Here is a 15,232-nt window from a genome sequence, read left to right as displayed (position 1 = left end):
TCGAGTGTTTTAAAGCTCAAGTTAAGACTTTTTTATTTAGGAAAGCTTTTAGCTGACTTTTACTTGTGTTCACTTTTGCCTGTATGCTTGTTTATATGCCTGTGTGCATTTTATTGGGTATTGCTTCTGATTTTATATTGTTTTAACATTGTGAAGCACTTTGTGAGTCGCTCTCTGTGAAAGGTGCTATATAAATAAAAATTACTTACTTACTTACTTACTTACTATGCCAGTTTTAGCCAAAATTATTGGCCATAGTTATTGCAGAGCAGCAGTAGTTCATTGGAAATTTGCTTCTAAATTGTGGGTAACACTTCCCATCACCCAACCACTTACACACTACCGCTAGCTTACAGCCCCTAAAACCCCTAAAATGGCCAGCAAGCTGTACAATTTTGAGCCAGCTTGGACGAAAAAAAACGATGACGTGCAAGGATCTAGTTGTTTACAAGTGGATACATCAGAACAGAGTGGAGTTGGAGTTTAACAGAAAAATGCCACAAGAACATGTAAAAACAACAAAATATTCATCAGAGTGGGTCTTTAACCCTTGTGCTATCTTAGATGACCCCACCCTTACTTTGACGTGTTATTTCTACCATGAAAAAGGCGGATAAAGGTGGAAAGATTTCATGTAATCCATGGACACCAGTGAAGATCACAAATCATTGAAGAAAAAAGGTTCAGAGCACTGTCTAGTGGGTCTAGATGACCCAACTCCCAATGTTAAAGTGCCTAGGGTAGCACAAGGGTTAAGTAAAGAACAATATGTTAAAGAACAGTATGTACTTACAACAAATGTACAGTAGGAGCATATGCATCTGTGCATCATCTTGTTTTGTAACTCTTACAAGAGAAATTGCCATATTCTTGACCAAAACTACTTTTTTGCAGAATATTTGAATATTAAGGTCAGGTTTTAAGGAGTTAATGATTGTTCATGTGCAAACATCTGCATCAGGCCCCGATTACTACTTGGCTCATATATAGAATTCTTCAATGCACTTTATAGCTTCATGGGTAGAAAACAAATTTTAAAGACCCTGGCAGCAGCCAAGAAAAATTGCATCATCTGCATCACAGAACGCATGAACCTAAACTGTATTTTGTTCAGTTACGATTTAGTGTTTCACAGAACCACAATCTGGATCACTTTGTTTCTAATTAAAATTAATTTTGGCACTGAATGCTTAAATCTATTGCTTAAGTATATTTAAAGTGTTGGATTTTGAAGATCTGGTCATTCTATAAAGTTAACGGCATTTCCCACTTTTATTTTGAAAAAAAAAAGAAAAATAAAACTGGTTCCAATCTGACATGAAAGCAAACCAGACAAACACTTTGATCCAGAAGGCTTTGACGACTGCTTTGGAAACAGCTGTTTGTGAGTTGTTGTCAGAAGGCAGAACTTGATCCAAAGAGTTGACGTGTTTTTGGGACAGTGGCTTCATTCTAAAATTATTGACTCATGTTGAGTACAGACGAGACTAAAAAAAGTCTGAATTTATAGGGTGCTGGAGATAAACAGGACAGGAGTATGAGTAGTAAAGAAGCTTTTTGCAGAACATTGCTTGAATTAAAAGTCAAACTTATGACTATGTGTCATTAACAAGCATGCATCACGAGGCAGTCTCTTATTTTTTGCTCTGAGGTCACTTTAGATCTTCAGTTGTTAATATCAGGAGGTTGTAAACGGGCCTTAGGCACCAGAGTGATATACTTTTAAAGAACTCCCTTTTTTCCACTGTCAAATCCACTGTGATGTATTGCCTTTGAACACCTGATGATACACCGTTGGAACAGATCTGTTGGAAAGGAATTGTTGAAACAAAGGAACATATTTACAAGTTTTTTTTACCCTTCATTTTTTCCACTGACTGTCAGGTCTTCTCTGCTCGTTTAAGAAAAATCTAAAACACATTGGAATGTTTGCAACTACACTGTTAGTTTTATGAACTAACAGTGTAGTGTTTTTTATGAACCCTAAAGTTATTATATTGCAATGAAAACCCAGTGGAGTTTGGTAATAAATGCAGTATGTAGTTTCACTTTAGGCATAAATGACTGGAATCCATAAAGTGTGACATTTACATTTTATTTGTCCTAATTTTAAAAAGATGAAAAATTTTGGGACAATTTGCTTAGATGGGAATCTTTCATGTGGTGATTATTGAGTCACATCAATCCCAGTAATTGTAATTGGCACAGCAGCATTGACTTTTCCACCATGTCTTTCAAATTCAATTCAATTAAATTTTATTTGTATAGCCCAAAATCACAACAACAGTCATCTCGATGGGCTTCGAAGTAAAACATACACTCAAGAGGATCACGAATACAAAGAGTTCAATAGGAAAATACTAGACGTGCTATTCCCCGGAGCTAGGATGAAACGGGCCCCCAGTGTCCTAGGAAAGGTTATGTCAAACTGGGGCCCTGTGATGAACAGCTTCCTTCTGGTGCTATACCTGTAGTTGCACCACGTAGAATGCAAAAAAGGGCAGTTAGACTGTCCAATCAAAGAAATCTAGTTCACATCCCTTGCAAGAAGGTTTTGACCAGTCCCAAGGAAACTAATCTCAAACTTGCTGCACTCAATGTCAGATCTTTATGCAACAAATCATTTTTAATCAATAATCTTATCTCTTCTTTTAATCTTGATTTTATGTTTTTAACTGAAACATGGCTTGACAAAAACACAGGAAACATAGTTCTAGTCGAATCAACTCCCCCCAACTACAAACATGAATCGGAAATACGAGAAAATAAAAAGGGTGGAGGCGTTTCTGCACTGTTTAGAGATAATATTGCAACCCGCAGACTATCATTTGGTGTGTTTTATTCATTTGAGTATGTGTCCTTTAAGATTGAGTTAAAACAAACTCCTCCCTTACTCTGCATAGTTATGTACAAACCTCCTCAGCACAGCCAAAGTTTTATTGATGATTTCACTGAAATGCTCTCAGTTGTGTGCACAGACTTTGAGGGTCTAGTCATTACAGGTGATTTTAATGTTCATGTTGATAATGTCAATGACAGAAATGCAAAAGAGCTCAATGCTGTCCTTGAAACCTTTGGTCTAATTAAGCATGTGAGTTGCCCCACCCACAGCAGAGGGCACACTCTGGACCTGCTCATCACAAGGGGGGTTACTATTTACAATGTCAGTGTGGTTGATGTCGCCCTCTCTGATCATTTCTGTGTATTCTTTGACCTGTCTGTTGCTCCCAAACCACCGCCTGGCCCTGCAGTTGTCCAAAGGAGACAAATAAATGAGAGCACTAGGGCACAGTTTGTAGAAATGATAAACCCTGAAAACGTCTCTGGTGCCAATGTTGATGAAATGCTGAATTCTGTTACTTCTAGCATCTTGAATGTTCTGGATGCCATTGCCCCTATGAAAGTTCAATTGAACATAGACAGAAAGCTCCCTGGAGGAATGATGATCTAGTCAGGGCACAGAAACAACAGTTCCGCAGAGCCGAGCGAAAGTGGCGCAAGTCAAAACTCCAGGTTCATTATGGAATATATAAGGCGGAGTTGTACGCTTATAACCAGATCTTATGCAGAACAAGGGAAAGGTACTTCTCTGAAATAATTGGAAGTTGCAGCAGCAACTCTCGTATCCTGTTCACAACAGTTAACAGATTAACTAACCCTCCAACCCAGCTACCAATAGAATTGGTTTGTACACCTAAATGTAATGAGTTTGCTGTATTTTTCAATGACAAGGTTCAGGGCATTAAAAAAGCCATCAACTCCACAACACATATAACTATCGAACGGCCACCTACTCACTCTAAGCTGACTCACTTTATACCTGTCACTGACCAAACTGTCCAAGAGACCATCACCCGTCTGAGCTCGTCTACATGCTGCCTTGATGTGTTACCCACTAGATTTCTAAAGTCTGTCTTGAACAGTGTGTTGCCATCAATTACTCAAATAGTTAACATGTCTCTTCAATCTGGAATATTTCCAGAGGCCTTAAAAACTGCAGTCATTAAACCCCTCCTGAAAAAGAGCGGTCTTGATCCCACTGTACTGAATAATTACAGACCTATCTCTAATCTGCCATTTTTAGGAAAAGTCCTTGAAAAAGTTGTCTACCAACAGCTCACTGACTTTCTCTTATTAAACAATTCGTTTGATGTCTTCCAGTCAGGTTTTAGACCCCATCATAGCACAGAAACTGCTCTTATCAAGGTAACCAACGACATCCGCCTGAACACTGATGATGGAAAAGTCTCTGTCTTAATCCTGCTAGACCTGAGCGCTGCCTTTGATACTGTTGATCATGGGATCCTTTTGCACAGACTCCAAGACTGGGTTGGCATCTCTGGATCTGCCCTAAGTTGGCTCAAGTCTTATCTAGAAGACAGGAAATATTTTGTTGAAATTGGGAGTTGTGTCTCAGACTACATGGGCTTGAATTGTGGTGTGCCCCAGGGATCGATCCTGGGACCCCTTCTGTTCAACCTCTACATGCTGCCACTAGGGCAGTTAATACGCAGTAATAACATATCTTATCACAACTATGCAGATGATACTCAGATCTATGTGTCACTGACAACAGGTGAATATGGGCCGGTGGATTCTCTCAACCACTGCCTCCAACAGATCAGCGCGTGGATGCAGAACAACTTTCTCCAGCTAAACTCAGACAAGACCGAAGTTATTGTTTTTGGCCCACAGAAACAAAGAGAAATTGTCAGCAGCTACCTTCATTCTCTGTCTCTCAAACCCTCAAATCAAGTCAGAAATCTAGGGGTAATCATGGACTCTGACCTGAACTTTAACAGCCATATCAAGTCAGTAACATCAGCGGCATTTTACCACCTGAAAAACATTGCCAAAATCAAAAACATAATCTCAAAGCGAGACCTGGAGATACTTATCCATGCATTTGTCTCCAGTAGGTTAGACTACTGTAACGGCCTGCTCACCGGCCTGTCCAAACGAGCTGTAAAACAGCTTCAGTACATCCAGAATGCTGCTGCTCGAGTCCTGACCAAAACCAGGAAGTATGATCACATTAGTCCTGTGCTCAGGTCTTTGCACTGGCTCCCTGTAACTCAAAGAATAGACTTCAAAGCAGCTCTGCTTGTGTACAAGTCTCTCCATGGCCGAGCACCAAAGTACATCTCTGACATGTTAGTGCCATATGAACCATCTCGTACTCTGAGGACCTCAGGGACCGGCCTCCTGTTGATTCCCAGAGTCAGAACTAAACAAGGGGAATCAGCGTTTCAATATTCTGCAGCTAAAATCTGGAACAGCCTCCCTGAAGGCGTAAGACAGGCCTCTTCTGTGTTCATGTTCAAATCTAGACTTAAAACATTTCTGTTTAGCCGTGTATATGACTGAAAGGTCCTATCTGCACCTTTCTTTCCTTCCTTTCTTTTTAAATCTTTTTTTTTTTTTTTTAAAGTAAATTTTATGTTGATTATTTCTATGATGTATTGTGATTTTAATGCACTTTTCTGTTTTGTGAAGCACCTTGAATTACTTTGTGTACGAATTGTGCTATACAAATAAACTTGCCTTGCCTTGCCTTGCCTTGCGCTCACACACACTCTCGCGCTGCCTGGGCGCTCTGATTTACACGTAATTTAAGACGTAGTAGTTTGACGGCAGGAGTTGAAGCAGAGACTCTCTGGGATGATCTCATGAACTCAAATATGGAAACATTGTTATCATGTGGAACTATTCAAATAAATAAAACTGATCTTTTAACACTCCATGTACATTGTGCATCCATGCATTGTTACTGAGATAATCGCAGGCAACCGCTCCATGTGGCTATCAGGCTGAAGCATTAGCTGGTAGCTCCTCCCACACGCAGCATGTTGCGTTCATGGAACTCCAGTTCATAGAAGTTTTGTGGAACTCCAACAGCCACTCAGCCTAACTTAGACCACTACTAGATGTTGATGAGAAGATGAAAATTGCTGAACCGACCACAAAACCACCTGAATTATGCACACTCGCCCAAAGCCACTTTTATCCGCAAATTTAGAACCAAAACTGCACAATTTCGTGTAACACTGTGGATGTGTTGAGGTGCAGACTCCCCCTAGTGCTGAGAGGTGTGCATTGCGCTGTTATGTTCGCTGAAGCATCTTCGATCGATGTAGTCAGGGTGCTTCTGCTCATGTCTGAGTTAAGAAATAGCCAATCCCAAAACTGTCTCCGCCTTGTCTAGTTTGATTGACAGACAGAGACATTCTCCTGAAAAAGTTCTTCTTGAAATAAATAAGCCATTGTGGAAAAACAGCAACATGAAATAAAAACAAAGCTACTATGGAAAATATTGATTTTGAAATCTGAGGTTCTGAAAAAAAACGTAGAATTATAATAATATTCCACATGATTAAAAATGAATATTTTAAAATGCTGTTTTAAAATAATAAATATTGAACAGGTTTTTAAAGCAAAATGAAATTTATTGAATAATATGATGAAAAGATGACCTTAGAAAGCAACTTAAATATCCTGAAACTATTTGCCATTACAATCTTGAGGCCAGATATGTTACTAATCTCTGAAATTTTTAAGCAGATCCTTTTCCTGGAGTTGACTGTCCCCTGGGAGGACCGGAAAGATGAGGCACACGAGAGGAAGAGGGGAAAGCATGCTGATTTAGTAAAGCAGTGCTGTAACAATGGTTGGAGAACAATGTACAAGCCTATTGAGGTGGGATGCAGAGGGTTCATAAGCCATTCGCTTTGCAGGGCAAACATGCTGGACATTGTTGGGGCCAGCAAGCAAAGGGCTATTAAGGAGGTCACGGAGGCAGCAGAAGTAGCCTCAAGGTGGCTGTGGATTAGGAAGGGGAACCGTGGGTGGGTAGTGCTACCTGGACACAAGCGAGGATCTGATCAACACCAGCCGAATAGCCTGGGTGAGAGTGTGTGATGTTTGAAAGACCCGGAACACCATGACCCCAAGTAACATCACTGATGAGGTGTCCAGGTTGCACCATTAGTTAAGTTAATGTATGTTTAAAAAAAAGGCATTGTAGAGTCTATAAGGTACTGGTAGGATAGATCTGCAAAAGCACTCCTTCCTGCAGAGAGAGTAAATTAATAAAACATAAATAAAGGGGGAAAAAATAAATCCTGTCTTGGTCCTAATATGAGAGTGAAACTAAACCTTTTCTAAACCATTAATCCCATCCTGGATGGCATGTTATATGACTCATTAATGACTCAAAAGCTTTCAGATTCTTGCACTGAAAGAGCAAACATATAAATATGTTATAGTTAGTTTACTGTGTCATCTCATTTGTGTGTATTTTGATATGCCTGTGTATTTTTTTTCCTGAATCTAAAAGCATGTAAAACAGCAGTAAAAATTATATTACGTTAAACTTGGTTCAAATCCAACAGTTCCAGGTTCAAAAGGCTTGGTAGCAGGTCTCAGATGGGAACTAGACTTGAAAGAATTTGCTTATATTGCAAACAGTCAGTTCATTTGACCTTCTCTACTTCATCACTCCTTTGCCCTTTCATGGACTTGCAGCCTCTTCAGGTTGGATCTTGCCTCTTAAGCAATGACAACCACGATAAACAGTCGTCGCTTTGCTCTGAGATTAGATCAAAGAAAACATCTAATAATTTTGCACAGCTGCACAGGGGAACACCAAAAGCATGTGTTAGTCTGTGTGGTGCTCACTGGGCAGATGGACACCCATTAAAGTTCATTAAAAACAATTACAACAGGTGTTTCTAAATGTTTGCTCATCAAAGTAGAACAGCCAACTGCAGCCAAAAGAGATTATTGTTGAATTGAACCTATCTTAAACTGATAAGAGCCTGAAAACCTGCTTTGTACAAAAAAATAAAAATAAAATATTTATGGGAAGTTATAGTAGAAAAGTCCATAAAAGATTTATCACACCAAAAGACTTGTAGATGTAGAATGTAGATTACAAAATTACAAAAACATCAAAGTCGGAGAATCTGCAACCAGAAAGATAACCACAAAACCCAGAGCTTCAGTAATCCGATGCTCAATTTCTATTAAGATTTTTGTTTTCAAAACAGTGATCTTTTTATTTTTTTTAAGCTATGTTGCTTTGGATGATGTGCAACTTGAGGATTTTCTTCTGCTGATGCTAGCCCTTTTAACCACTATTATGATGCGTAACCATGGCAACAGAAAGGTTGATGGCGCTTTTAAAAGGAGTGCCCACAGTCAAATCCCACTCTCCACCACATTGAGTTTGTGGCTGTTTGGCAGAAAGATAACAGAGTGCCAAGAGGGAAAGGTTCAGACCATTTCTTCCATCATTAGCAACGAGGAATGTTGAATCCTATAAAATAAATGCTGTTGAGGACCAAACAGAAAGAGCAGGAATGTAGTGTCATATTTCTATCATGTTTTTTTTTTTTTTTTGCACTTCAATTTTTATTGGGCTGAAAACACAAATAGTGTTGATCACATGTATTGATGTTACATTTTTAATGTTCCAACATGAATGTTTTTTATCCTTTACTGTCAGATAAACATAAATTGCAGATGTGTGTGACTTAGTTAACCCTTGTGCTATCCTAAGCACTTTAACATTGGGAGTTGGGTCATCTGGACCCACTAGACAGTGTGCTGAACCTTTTTCTTCCATGATTAGTGAACCTCGCTGGTGTCCATGGATTACATGAAATCTTTCCATCTTTATCCACTTTTGTCATGGTAGGAATCACATGTCAATGCAAGGGTAGGGTCATCTAAGATAGCACAAGGGTTAAGGGTTAGGGATTTAGACTGCACATCACTTTTTCTGAAAACATTTTTTAAAAAGTGATAAAGGCTTGTCCCTCTGAGCCCAACTCCTGAGCTAAACTGGAAAAACCGTCTTGTGGTCTGAAAAATCAATTTGGGGATATTTCTCCTGAAAGTCGTGGCTCTTCCTTCTCTTGGCCAAAGATTAGAGGATCTATCCAACCTACTGTCAGCAAAGGTTCACAGTGCAGCTCTGTAATGGTATGAAGATGCATCAGTGCACATGCTATGTGTAATTTACACACCATTAAAGCACCATTAAGAACCTCAAGAATCATCTAATGACATCAATTTCAAGTTGTAGATCCCCACTACTACTTTTAAAGCCCTGATAGATTCTTAGCACTCTGGCTAAAATTAAATGGAAAAAATTTTGTGTGTATGTTTTTACGATTTGAGCAATAAAAAAAAAACGGTTAAGACTTTTATCTTGAAAAAATAGATATCAGGTTTTTATTTCATCAAATACAGTTGACAGTTTAAAGGCAACCACTTTTTTTCTTTCCTGAAAAAAAAAAAAAAAGAATCGTCCAGTGTGGGTTTGGAAAATAACAGAAAGCCAGCAGCCCATGTATGGGAAAGAAAGAAAGACATGTAACATTTTAGTATCAGACAGAGTCCTCCTGTGGTTTTCTTGGCGTGTTTATGAAATTTGCCACTCATGCACAAGACTGCGACTCAGGCAACAATAAATCATCTGTTGAGCAGAAAAGTGCTAAGTGTCTTTCCTGTGTGTTTTCCCTCTGTTTGTTTGTTTTGGACACGTGTGCTAGTTTTTCATTTTTCTTCTGTTCTGGGAGACTCTGCTTTGACTGTAAATTTATAGATTTTATTCTCAAATAAAAGAGGTAAGATGAAACTCATCAACACAGTTTAGGTCTGGCTAGTCATTCGGCACCCAAACTCTTTGTCTGTGTTCCAGCAGACTGCAAGGAAAAGAAAGCATTTTAAATCTTTTCTTTAAAGCTCTGTCAGACGGTGATGAGCATCTCCCTTCCTTCTCCTCTTCTGGGAGTCAAAACCCACGCGGAAAAGATTCCCTGTGCTTTTTTTTTGTAATCAGGCTCCCAGTCTGCAACTTCCTCTGTACTTTCCTATCCTGCCGGTTGTGGCCAGAGAACCAATGGTTTATACATTTTCCTTAACAAAGTCTAAATACAATCATTTTTTACTCTTGCATAATTTGGGGTTGATGACAGAAGCAGAAATGGTAACGATATTTAAAACCAATCAAGAAAAATGGGTCAAGTGTTTTTCTAAGTTCAAGATGTTGTTTTGACCTTTTCTGTTGAAAAATGCCCATGACAGAGACTTTGTGTTTTCCTGACTGACTTATTTTAAAAGTTTTCTTTACAGTACTGTTTCTGAAATTCTGTATCAAGAGGAAATCCAGATTTTGCCTAGAATGACAACAAATTGATATTGACCTCCATTTTTTTCGAATACAAAAAAAATCCTAATTACATTGAACTGCATTTATCTAATCACATACACCATCTAGCTGTCAGAAACAAACTCTAATGATGTAAGATGCTTGTTTATGTGTTAGGATAAAGGTGGGTGCATCTGGCCTGAACCAAATAATTAGAGCCCTAAATCTTATAGCATTTGATGTTTTCTTCAACAATACGACAGGACTGGTGTTGGAAAGGTCAGTTACAAGACCCATTCAGAAGAAAGTTGTGTTTTTTTGTGTTTTTAACATGTTCTCGTGGTATTTTTCTGACGGTGGAGGTTAAAAATGAAGCTAAAAATTGTATTTTTGAGTATTTCTTTATTCAAATCATTAGGAGCAGACGAAAAATGACATTGAAAAAGAGCTTGTTTGTGATGAAGAAAATAAACTGGGCAGGCCACAAGCTCCCTGCTCTGAGCTCTTAGCAAAGGAGAGGGGAAGGTGGTGGGGGGTTGCTCCGCACCAGTGGTCCCACCCACAATTGACAGGCGAATGTCTTTTTTTATTTTTTTTTTTAAACTTGTCCTGTCCAACAGCTGGGCAAACAGATGAGAGCTGAGGGCCTCTTGTGTTGGACATATTTCACTTTAACAACAGGGGTTATAAATCTTCTGACAGACCAGAGGTATGTCTGAAAAAAAAACTTTTTGACAGGCGAATTTCTAATAACCTACTGCCGCTCTGCAGAAATTATGTCCTAAAAAGATTTTCATTTTGGCTAAAAACTGCAAAATCCTATTTAACCCTTGTGCTGTCCTAGGCACTTTAACATTAGACTAGACAGTGCTCTGAACCTTTTTTCTTCAATTATTGGTGATCTTCACTGGTGTCCACGGATTACATGAAATATTTCGACCTTTATCCACCTTTGTCATGGTAGGGAGAACACGTCAATGTCAAGGTGGGGTCATCTAAGATAGGAAGATAAAGATAAGGAACACTTGTAACCCTTGTGCTATCCTAGGCACTTTAACGTTGAGAGTTGGGTCATCTAGACCCACTAGACAGTGCTCTGAACCTTTTTTCTTCAATGATTTGTGATCTTCACTGGTGTCCATGGATTACATGAAATCTTTCCACCTTTATCCACCTTTGTCATGGTAGGGAGAACACGTCAATGGAAAGGTGGGGTCATCTAAGATAGCACAAGGGTTAAGATGAATCAATCAAAATGAATGATTGGAATTGGACTTTAGAGAGAAAATCAAGCTTCGTGATTAAACCAAAAGTTTTGTGCTGGGGATCTGATTGTGGTCACAGCACGAGCAAAGTTTTTATTGTTTGTGTTGATTGTGAGTGAATATTGTGACAGAACCGGGAGCAATATGGGTCTATGGTTACTATCTTGATTTTTTTTCTGAGGTAAGCTTTGAAAGAGTTTGAAATTTTTTTTTTTACTTGTGCTCAGTTTAAGTTTCCCCTAAATGAACTGCTTGTTTTTCTATTATGTATTGACAGTTTAACAGAATGTTGTTTTGTTGTGTTGTTAAAAATTATAAAATTTTGTTTTTTACAAAATTGGGGCAGCACGGTGGAGCAGTGGTTAGCGCTCTTGCCTCACAAGAAGGTCCCGGCTGGGGGACTTGAAAAACTACATCAACGGGGGACCTTTCTGTGTGGAGTTTGCATGTTCTTCCCGTGCATGCGTGGGTTCTTCCGGGGTCTCCGGCTTCCTCCCACCGTCCAAAAACATGCTTCATAGGTTAATTGGTCACTCTAAATTGTCCCTAGGAGTGAGAGTGAATGGGTGTGTGATTTGTGGCCCTGCGACAGACTGGCGACCTGTTCAGGGTGTCCCCCGCCTTCTTCCAAAAGTGGCCGGTATAGGCTCCAGCAGCCCCATGACCCAAAAGGGATAAAGCGGATTAGAAAATGAATGAATGAAAATTGTTTTATTTTAACATACAATTAAAGAAATAAAACCAATCTTCTCTGTAACAAACTTCTAATATAGGCCACTAAAGTCAAAATTGATGCTTGGATAAAACAATTGCATTGTAAAAATGGTATTTGTTGTGTGTAATTCTGGTTCTTGTAAGTAAGTTTTCTTTATGTACCAAACATCTAAAAATAAATATTTGAATTATTAAAAAGACATGAAAACGTTAAACTATGTTTGAACCTGTTATTACCTTGTAAAATGTTAAAAGAAGTTGACTTTTTTCTGTGCCTGGAAGCTTTATTTTTGCACATCACACTTGTGTTTCTGTTTAGTTGGTTGCTCCCCCATAAAATCCGCCTTGTAAGTGCGCACCACAAACCTAATTAAAAGAAAGCAGTGAGAAGTGTTCCTCTTTCAGCAGGTTGAATCTTAATCATACCTTCTGTCAAACTCCACACATTCATCACTCAGCAAGGTAAAGGTTAAACATTCAAGTTAGGTAACTAAAGGTAAACACCTTTTTGGCTAGAGGGTTACGGAGAGGTTACAGAAAAGTCATGCATAGATTTAAAAGTTAGACATTAAGCTACTAAGTAATTATTTGTGTTTATGTGCAATAAATAAAAAAAAGAAAGAAAAAAAACTGCAGGTTAAATCAAATATGTCTCCTTTTAGGGTCATTTTTGGATCACAGGGTTACTATTACTCAATTAAAAAAAAATGTTATGTTTGTCACGTTTTACTTCTTCACACACCATTAATTAAAATGTAATACATTTTCAAATATTGTGTCCGATGTGGGAACTGATTGTTTTACCTGTCGCTTTGTGTCAGGACAATATAAGAGAGCCACACCTAAAGGCAGCTGATGAATTCCTCCATCTGCACTGGCATGCAGGACATATCTTCATCTTCAATGCTTGGAACATTCGCCAAAAGGGCAGTAATTTATGATATGTTGAGACAAGCCTTGACAAGATTGTGCTGGCTTTGTACTTTCACTGCAGTTGATGCTATAAACCGACTGACTCCTTCAATGAATAGGCCAAAGAATATACTACTAAATTTAGGTTTCCCAGCACACAGCTTTTACATTTTTGCAGATGATGCTTTTATTTTACTGTGTTTGACAGGAAATGCAAAAAGGCTCACTGAGGCAGCCCTGAAAAAAGGTAGCTGCAGTTAAATAAAGAAAAACTGTTCTCTGCCTCTGTGTCTTAGATCAGTTACTGGCTGTCCTCCTGTTGGTGCAGAAGAAGCCATCATTTTTGGCTTCCCCCCTGCATGTTCCTGCCAGTGTTATTTTGCGCTCTTGGGAAGCTTCTCCAGTGATGTATGCCTGTTGTCGCGGGGTTCTCTCAAGAAATTCATAAATAAAATGCAAAAACAAAAACTGGTAGGCAAGCCAGGAGAGATTTCATAGGGTTTTTACCCTTTTTAATAGAGTCTTCAATTGTGAATTTGAATGGCACTCCTTCTGCCCATTTCTCTCTCAACCTCTCAGTCCCTCTGCAATGATGAGAGTGAGGCTTCCTCTGCCATTGTGAGAGTGAGGCGCCTTCTTATGTACCTCTTGCCACTCCCACATAATTAGGCCTTTTACTTAGAAAATTGTAAAGAGTTATTCTCAAAACATTTCATATTTCCTTCAATAATTAAATAATGTCCATCACATTAACTTCAGCCACAAATAATTCAACTTAAATTATACAAAGAAAAAACGAGAAACAAAAACAAGATAAATTAGGAACAGCTGTTTCCTAAGATTTACAACAATATATAAACAAAAAAAACAAATCCCTCGGTTTGGCTGTCAACGGAGGGGGCGTGGCTAAGACGCCGCTGCTGCTGAGCTGCTGCCGTGAGTAAGCGGTTCTATGTATGTGTATGCTTAAAACTACTGATGACCAAGTGTGCACCCGAGGTCTAAACTGTAAAAATGAAAGGTGAATTGTAAGAAACTATGGTTTCACAGCGAAATGTTTGATTGTGACGTGGACGCGCGCACCAACATGTGTGGGTGTGTGTGTGTGTATGTGTGCTCACGGTGTTCGCTCAGCCCGAGAGACGGAGCCGCTCCGTCACATCATCCCTCCCCTCTGGGAGGTTGTCGATGTTCGGCAACCTGGAGAGAAAATCTGCAACTACATTGGTGGGGCCAGATCGATGTCGCACAACAAATCGGTAGGGTTGAAGTGATAGGTACCAACGTGTGAGACGACTGTTATGATCTTTCATCGAATTTATCCAGGTGAGGGCCCTGTGATCTGTTTCTAGGTCAAATTCTCTACCTAGCAGATGATATCGCAAACTCTCTAATGCCCATTTAATTGCAAGACCTTCCTTTTCAACAGTAGAATATCGGGTTTCTCGTGGTTGAAGCTTACGACTAAGGAACAATATTGGATGTTCATCTCCTGGCTCCCCCTGGACCAGCACCGCTCCCAGGCCGACCGCCGAAGCATCCACCTGCACCAGAAATCTTTGGTTGAAGTCGGGACTTCGCAGGACCGGTGATGAACACAGACAGGCTTTCAGTGTTGTGAATGCTTTTTCACACTCCTCTGTCCACTGAACTGGGTTCTTTTGGTCCTTCTTAGTTAAAGATGTAAGTGGAGCTGCCATGGTTGCAAATTGTGGAACAAAACGCCTGTACCAGCCAACCAGTCCTAGGAACGATCGCACTTCCTTCTTGGTTTTTGGTCTAGGACAGTTTCGGATCGACTCCACTTTATCCACTTGTGGACGCACTTCTCCTCCTCCAAGATGGTACCCAAGGTATTCGGTCTCTCGCTGGGCCCATCTGCACTTGGAAGGGTTAAGTGTTAAGCCAGCCTCTTGAATTCGTCCTAGAACCAAGGAGAGATGTTGCATGTGCTCTGTCCATGTTTTGCTGTAGATTACCACATCATCAAGGTATGCTGCACTGCAGTGGCCACATCCCTGTAGCACTCTGTCCATCAACCTCTGGAAGGTGGCTGGGGCACCATGCAAACCAAAGGGCATAACAGTAAACTGAAATAACCCTGCAGGTGTTTGGAATGCAGTGTACGGTCGACTCGTCTTCTCCAGAGGGACTTGCCAATACCCTTTGCACAGGTCAAGGGTGG

Source organism: Oryzias latipes, chromosome 13, assembly GCF_053564925.1.
Source record: "Oryzias latipes strain Hd-rR chromosome 13, Olatipes_Hd-rR_3.1".
In the NCBI taxonomy this organism is placed as follows: Eukaryota; Metazoa; Chordata; class Actinopteri; order Beloniformes; family Adrianichthyidae; genus Oryzias; species Oryzias latipes.
Note: the sequence above shows the minus strand (reverse complement) of the source record.